Below are 8,643 nucleotides of genomic sequence, written 5' to 3'. Positions count from 1 at the left end.
CACTAGTGTTGATGCACACCCTTGTTTTTCCCCTTCATCCAACTGGACAAACAGGCTTTGCAGTGGCGCAATGGTGTCTTTGTGTCAGAGTGAATACCTGAGTGATACTCTGGAAAGTATTTTTGTTGATCTGTGGTTTAGTACTTCATTAACAGGATGCTTCAATGAGTTTCTTGTCCTATTTTGTGTCAGTTTGTTCAGGTATGTTGTGAACACTCATGTATATTTTATGCCTAATAATTTTATTAAATGTGGTAATATTCATTTGTCCTACAAAGAAGGTGGGAAGTGATTTATCAGTGGTGGCAGAGCACTCTGGATACCATTATATGTATTCATTCATTCATTCATTCATTCATTCATGTTTTTAGCCATTGCTCAGGTTGCTGTGGCATAATTTTCTTGCACACTGAGCTATTCTTAGGGCCTTTGCTGCATAGACTCTGCCCCATTTTTCCTTTCAGTATCACTCCTAGGGATGATGAAGTTGCAAAGCTAGCAAATGAGAAAGAGGAGAGCAAGATGCATTTATCACACAGGGAAACAGTTGATTGAGGATGCCTTGAAAAGACAGACCCATTATTCTGTGTGCCTGCAATGGTGCTAATCTGATTGTAAAAGCTGTTAGGCTAAAACAACATGCCCCACTGACCACCATCAGAGATTTTCATAGCGGTATTGGAGTATTTCCTGGACCATATAAAATGCTGTCTACCCAGGGAGCTTATGAGGGACTTTAGGAATGATCCTTATTGTGAGATGAAAGAATAACAAAAACGTCTTTGTGAGAACTGTGTTAACTTAACAATAGGGGAGAATAATTACAGTAAACAGCTCTGTATCAAAGGGAGTGAGGTGAAGAATAGTAGGATTACAGACTATGAGAGTAGTTCATGTAAGGCAGTAAAAATGGTACTGATGGAGGGATGAACAATGAGGAAGCTAGCCTGTGATGGAGAGTAGTGGCCGAGCATGAATGAGGGTGCAGTGTGTCTTAGCAGCCAGCCCATGGTGGCATAGCGGTCAGGAGGCCTGCTGCTTTAATGGTCCATAAATCTGTGTGGACTGGCTGGTCTGATGCCGCCCCAGTGAGACCCTCTCATGCGGAAAATGAATCAGACCATTTTTACGGAGCGCAAGTGTGGAAGCTCTCACCCTCCCTTTACTGCCAGCGAGCCGATAAGAGCTGCTGCACGCGCACAGGCACTCCATTTCAGCAGGTCTGGAGCTCATAAAACTCTCTATTAGTGACAACCCCTGTTTGTATGCTGCTCTTCATTCAATCTGTCCTCCTGCCTTTGTTGTTCTCGCTCCGTTTTCTTTTTTTTCTCATTACACCTCGCTTTGGTTTCTGGAGGGGGAACACAGACGTTGACACTTTGTACACAGCCAGTAAAGAGGTGAAAACTAGAAAAGATAAATCACATTACTGTAGATTCAAAATACAATGTTATACATTAAATACATTTTACGTATTTGTTAGAAACATGCCATGTATTGTATCTTTACCTCTGTTTTTCTACTGCTTGCTCTCACTCAAACATTTAGAACAGTAAATGCTATTGTGTAATGACAAGAAAAATGCATTCTGGGACTATGAATTTGCCCCAAATATTTACCACTATGCACAATTTTCCAGGCTTTATCCATTGTTTTCTCTGGTTATTTCCACTTAATGTACCTTGGACAGGTGAAGACATTATAGAGTGTACTATTTAAAGTCGCTGTTCTGGTCCTTTTAGAGGATTTACATGCTGGAACAATCACCTGCCGTTATTATGGGACTGAGACCAACAGGCGACCTGCACCCTGAGCTAATTAGTTTGAACCTCCTTTGACATGCGAAGTGGAAGAGCCATCGAGAGAATTGTGACGTATATTAAAGAGTTCTAACGCACATACACACGTGCACATACATGCATTCAGAAACACACGCAGACACATACACTGAGCCTATATGACATTTCATTTTCCTAGACAAGGGTATGGTCAGTGGGGCTACTGGTTAAACAGGTAGTGTTTGCATTCTTCAACTGTGTGTGAAGCTGCCAGAGGCCACTTGCTGTGTAAGGACATGCAAGAAGTCATTGCAATCCAGACTTAATTGCTCTGAAAGGAGCAAACCACGATTGTTTGAGGAGAGAGCACAAACAAAGCACAAGCAACATCTTATTTTTATCTTTAAGTATTCCTAAAGGCGACATTCATGTCTTTGCAGTTGAAATGGTGTAAATGTTACCTGTACGCACCCTCTAACTGTCAGCAGAGCAACCAGGCGTGGTCAACTTGTTTCAAATGCAACACTTTCTTTGTTCTCCAGGTTTGTTTTCCCTGGAGGTTCTCCCAGCTTTTGCCTGCAATACCTCAACTGAAGAGTGTGTTTGCCTACAGAAGCCTTTGTTTGACAATCCTTTCTGCTAACCGGGTCTCATGAATTGTGTCAGCAGTGTGCTGATTGTCTGTTATCTGTCAGCTGATAAGTGCCTCCTTCAATGCACAGGCAATAAAATGCTCAACATGTAGGGCAGAGGAATGATCCATTCAACAGTCAAACAAATATCCTGTAATTCTGTATTGATTCAGTATATTTGTTCAGGTTAGACTGGGCAAACGCTTGTATAAACAGGTCCAAGTGTCAATTTGTTCCAGTGGAGGATTAAGCATGCCAGCATGAACTAAGGACAGTAAGTTACTCATTAATGGGGCTTAATGAGACAGAACTAGCTGTTTAGTATAGGGATTAAATACCAGTTTTTACTTGTTCATTTTAGTAATCAGTGCTCAGTAAACAAAGGTAAAATATGTACTTGTAATGAAGACAGGACTCCCATTCACAAAGCAACACATACATAACCAAAGGGACTGGTTTTAATCATTTCAAACGGCCAAAGCAGAGGTGGAGCTAGAAATGCTTGCCCCTCTAGCAAGATGTGACACTGGCCCCCTCCAATTTATTTGCATAATTAGTGCAACACATTTCTGTGTCACCCTCTCTATTTCAGATGGTCACTCTTGCTGAAAGCCTCCATACACCACACCTGCAAAACTTGCTCAACATACATTATAAATGGGCCAGGGAGTAATGGATTACCTACAATGTAGCTGCAGCAATCTAAGAATGATGGTCATATGGTATCTCTAAAAAGGTCAGATAAAGCCCAAAACACCCCACATAATAAAAAGACTCATTATTAATCTGATTTGGCCGTGACAACTTCTTTTTAAGATTCTGGAGAGTTGGTTGCAACAAAATACTCAGTCACATTGTCAGTTAAGTCTGTAGTTTAAAAACTTCAGTCTCAAATAAACAGATTACATTCTTCTGTTTGAGTTACCCATCAGTACTGATCATACATTTTAAACAATCACTAATTTGGAAGTCATCACACTGTAGGCTATACAGTGACAGAACTTTCCGAAACTTGACTAATTTGTCTTGACAAGTGAAGGGAAGACTGCCTTTGTAATCATCTGTATTTGTCTGACTGTTTAGTTGTAGACAAAACACACAGCACTGAACTTTGGTCTTTTTTATGTTGTTGCCTTCAGTGCTGTTTTTTTTCTCTCTTTATTGACCAATATCCATGCTATCTCTTTGCACTTTTAAGCACACTAAAACTGCATGACTCCCTTCAAATGGCCCTGCTATACAATACACCACATGCAGAGGCAATTGAATTAACCCATTGATCCCTGGCTGTTCTATTGCAAAGCTAAATTGTGTTATTCAACCTTAATGACTCCTTGCAGGCAAATGAACACTTGTAGTCAAATAACTGAGAAGAAGGAGGAGGATACAGGAAAGAAAACCCACTCAGACATGTACCTAGAGTTTAAAATCAGCGACCTGGAGTCGTGACGTCTGGAGTAGCATTCAACTGATGACTTAACTGTAAACAACAACACAACTTTGTTGAAAGACACAAAAGCTTTGTTTGACACCCTCTTATCTTTTCAGAGAATCTGGTCCTCCCCGCCTTGCCTTGCTCACAAACACACTTTATTATGGGACAATAGTGGTCTTGTGCCCAACAGTGTTGTCTGGCACTACCAGCTCCATAGTGGGCTATGACACGTATGAGGGATTGCTAACGTTCTTCAAGCAGTATGAATAAGTGTGTTGTGTTCTCTCATGTAGCTTAAATACACTACAATAATCAGTCTGCTTTGTAATATTATACACAGATAAACAGTTACATGATTTTTAACATACAGTTTAAAATGACCATACCCAGATGATAAATGTGCAATTATAAATTCATAATCTGACAAGTACAGCTGTGAACTTCTATGAAACCACATTATTTTGGTGAAGGGGCACTCAAAGTATCACTGATTACCAACCAGTGGTACATGTAGCCTACCCAAGAGAGTACTGCTGCAGATTGTGGATTCTGATTTGTTAAATACAATTTAGAATTTGATTAAAAAAAAGAAAAAAAGAAATCCTATATTAAAACAGTTGAAACAACACCTGAACAATGTTGCGATCAGGCTGTGTGGAAAACCATATGCTTAGAGCAGTTAGCAAGCAAGCAGTTAAGTTAGCTAAAAGCTAACAGTTGGCTGGTAAAAGTAATGGATAAATGGTTGAAAAAGACAGCTTACATTAATGGATAATTGTTTGAAACAAAAAGCTAGAATTAATGGATAAACAATTGAAATAGTTAGCTAAAATTACGGATAAAATATTTAAATTGCTAAAAGTGATGGCCAAATAGCTGGCTAAAAATGAGGGATGAATGGCTGAAATAAATAAAAGTAACAGATGAATGGTTTAAATAGTTAGCCAAAAGTAAGGGATAAAGTGAAATGTAGCTTATGCCAGTCCTGGTAGTAGTACAAATGCAAATGTAACCAAACTGACCTAAACGTTCAATTGTATAAAAAAAGTACTTTAACATCCGTTATTATGTCCACTGTTACATCATTATTAGTTATGTGCAGTTTAACATATTTGGAACATGACTGGTGGTGCTGATGAAAGGGTACTTGCATCTAACAGGTCACTGTAGTGGTACGTCTGACAAAAAAGGTTGGGAACCACTGCTTAGTATGATACCAGTGCAGACCTCCCAATGTTGTCTCTGCACTATGCATATAAAGTGAGTGTGACCCGATGCCTGTGGGGCAGCATATACCCTGCCCGGGTCTACGGGGAGCCTGGATGCGATGCTGTGAGCGGGCACACGGCTGTAGTGTGGAGAAAGTGGTGCAGTGCCTCTCTGTGCCTGGCTGAGTACTGGGTAATGAAGCGTGGCAGAGGAGAGAGGAAAGGAGTGTGTCTGCAGGGTAGGCATGGCCCTCGTGTTCCTATGCAACCAGGGCGGATGGCTAGGTGATGCAGGACCGCCTCTATTCTGCTTACTTGTCATTCTGCTGCCACTTTCTTTCGCACATTCTGGTTAGTTGTCCTTTTTACCTCTTTCCTCATCCCTCTTCCCTCCCAACTCATATACATGTGATGCTGTCAAACATCTCACCCCTATTCCCCAAGGACAATATGCAAAATGTCCCAAACCTAATCAACTAACATTAATTATCATGGCAAATTACAAGAAATTAAGCAGATTATTGTGTGTAATCTCAATCAAACTATGCCAGAACAGCCATTCAATAATTACCACACTGATGTATTTATATCTAACAATTGTTTTTATTTTAGACTCTCTTGTTTTCTCAATTGATTTCTCCTCCTTCCTGTCTGTGAGACAGTTGGCTGCTCTTGCCCTTTCAACCAGAGGTCTAGTGAGAGCAGATGTGCTATTGTTTCAGAGGTGGTGGTATTTTGGCTGATATACTTTTTAAGTTCCTCACCCCACTCTCCCCTATTTTGGTGCACTTTTTATATTTGCATATGGATGGATACATTTAACAAACATCATTAAAAACAAGGGCAATGACTCGAACACAAGAGAAGTTAAAAATAACAGAGGTGTGGCTGAAAAAAACCACTCTATTTACGTCAGAGTCATGTTGGGATTTTTTGTGTGGGTGGGTGTATCATTTTAGAACTTCCCTATACAAGGATTGACCAAATCATTGCCATTCATTGTATAGGAACTAAATAGCAACAATAGAGAAGCAAAAACAACCTGTCATTATCCTCAGTGAATGATTTTCATCCTAGAGAGTGCATTACACTACTTCAAAAACAAACTCATCTTAACATATTATCATCTATTGTGCAACCACACATTTCCCGTGGGCAACAAGTGTGGATCTATTCTTAGCTAATGGCCTGGGCTTCAGCACTTTCTGCTCCCGCTCCTCATAGGTTGGACAAGATAAGGTGTGATTCAGTCCTGCCAGGTCTGACTGTGTCAGTGTAGCCTGTGTCCAGCTGTAGAGACGTTGGGGCCCATCGACCATCTGTCCCCGACCAGCAGATTCAAGGCTCGGTCCCCAGAGCAGGGAACGAGGGGGCGGGAGCGAGATGAGGTCGGATGGGGGAATCAGCTTTGTGTTGCCATAAAGCTGTCTTTCCTCTCTCCTAGCAACGGCCTCCCATTTCCTTGGTTTTGGGCAGCATGGTCCTGTTGGTCGGTGTGCACGGCCCCCTCACTCACTCTCTCTCTCTCCCTGTCCTATTTATGGTAATGAGCCATCTGCCCTCTCTGTAACAGCCGCCCAAATAGAGGAGAGGCTGGGATGGGGGTGTCTCTGACAGACAGGAGTCTGAGACAAAGACACTTATCCTGTTGTGTCTGCCTCTGCCCTAGTGGATGCCTTCAGATGTGGATGGAACTCAATGATGACTAAGAACGGAGACAATCCTGAAACGTGTTTTCATTAGAGAATATAATGCAAAGAAGGGATGTTATTTGAGGATATATTTAAGGACTTAAACATAACCTCTGTGTGTGTGTGTGTGTGTGTGTGTGTGTGTGTGTGTGTGTGTGTGTGTGTGTGTGTGTGTGTGTGTGTGTGTGTTTGTATTTGTATGCATCTGATAGAGAGACCATGTTGGAGAGACAGATAAAGTGTCAGACAGAGAGTGCTACCACCTGCAGGTCAGTACATTAAGTTGTTGAACACAAAGAGCATTTGTAATATCAGTGCTTGGATGACCCCTCCCCAGTCTCACACACACACACACACACACACACACACACACACACACACACACACACACAATATTGACTCCTAAGCTGAATATTACACAACCATACTATTATTCAGAGCTGCTATATGGATGTGCCTCTGTGACTTGGTGACACAGGAGAGTGGTGGGCACACCAGCAAACACAGAGCCACCCAGCATTCAATAGACCTCTGTTGCCACTGGATACTGGATTGGTTACCAAGCCAACACATGTGCCTCACTGTCATATCTCCAACAGATTAGTGTTGAAAACAACGGATATCTTGATAGTTAAGCTCCCCATGCTCCAGGTTTAGGTAAAGTAAATACTTCAATATATTTTTCTAAGAGGCCTGGTGATTCAGAATGAAAATGGAAGTAAAAAGACATACCTAATTGAACATTACATTACGTCAGACGGGGCGAAAAATGTTCCTTCTGGCCATGGCAACACTGAGTCCAACCATTTTATCATCAGAGGACAACAGCTGATGAACACAAAGGCAATTGGTTTGTCATTCACATTTACCGCTGACAAAACAAGTCCACTCAGAAAAAGTGATCAACTTGACTAAATCTTTCATAACTAGCCACATAACTGCAGCTTTAACAATGAAAGACACAAGACAAAAACTACAACAAGAACTCTTTCAGTTCAAGGCATTACAGTTACTAACATTGGCTAGGAGTATGGTAGGTTTTGTACAATTCAATGTCTGACACAAGACTCTCAGTTGACTCCTTTTATGAGGTCAATCACCATTAACCTTATCAGGCAGACAGACACAGATGGGTCATTGACCACAGAGCAACACGTCACAGATGGTCCTGCTGACAAGCCTGCTTAATGGCAGGAATAAAACAAACCAATATGAGAGCAAACAGATGCAAACAGAAGAATATAAATACTGTAAATGTGTATAAAGAATTCTGCATCAGTTGTGAGGTTGCTGCCACCTAAAGGCAGTTACAGGGTAGTTTTACATTTACTGTAGTTAGTTAATTAGTCAGTGGAACAGTATTCATTTAGACCAGCCAACAAACATGATCATTAATAACCATGTTGTCACCACAGGCACATATTGATATCCTACGAGCAAATATTTACATAATCACAGAGTTGTTAGTATGACAAACAATGTTGTTGTCATGGCAGCATCCTGGGGAAGGGGTCTGGAAAGAAAAGATATAGTTTACAGTGACTGCCAGGAGTGACTGCTCAGGAAGTATGTGAAAAAAAAACATTTTAGCGTAAAAACCAGAGAAAGGTGACGCATCATTTAGACAACAGAGACAAAAGACCATAGAGGTAAAGCATGTGATGCTTATCTTATACACACAGCATGTGGTCAATACTCTGAGGTAGAGATGAGGAGACATCTAGTGGACAACCAGGCTGCTGTGCAAGAGTCGGTTTATTGAGGAGACAATAAACCCAAATTTATGAAAAAAAAGTACAAAAAAATACTCCACAACTTTTTAAAAAGAGAAAGTAAATGACAATTTACTCAATACTCCATCGTAACACGAACCTCTCAGCATCCGGCAGTTAATTCCAC

Source organism: Sander lucioperca, chromosome 15, assembly GCF_008315115.2.
Source record: "Sander lucioperca isolate FBNREF2018 chromosome 15, SLUC_FBN_1.2, whole genome shotgun sequence".
Lineage (NCBI taxonomy): Eukaryota > Metazoa > Chordata > Actinopteri > Perciformes > Percidae > Sander > Sander lucioperca.
This window is presented reverse-complemented; position numbering follows the sequence as displayed.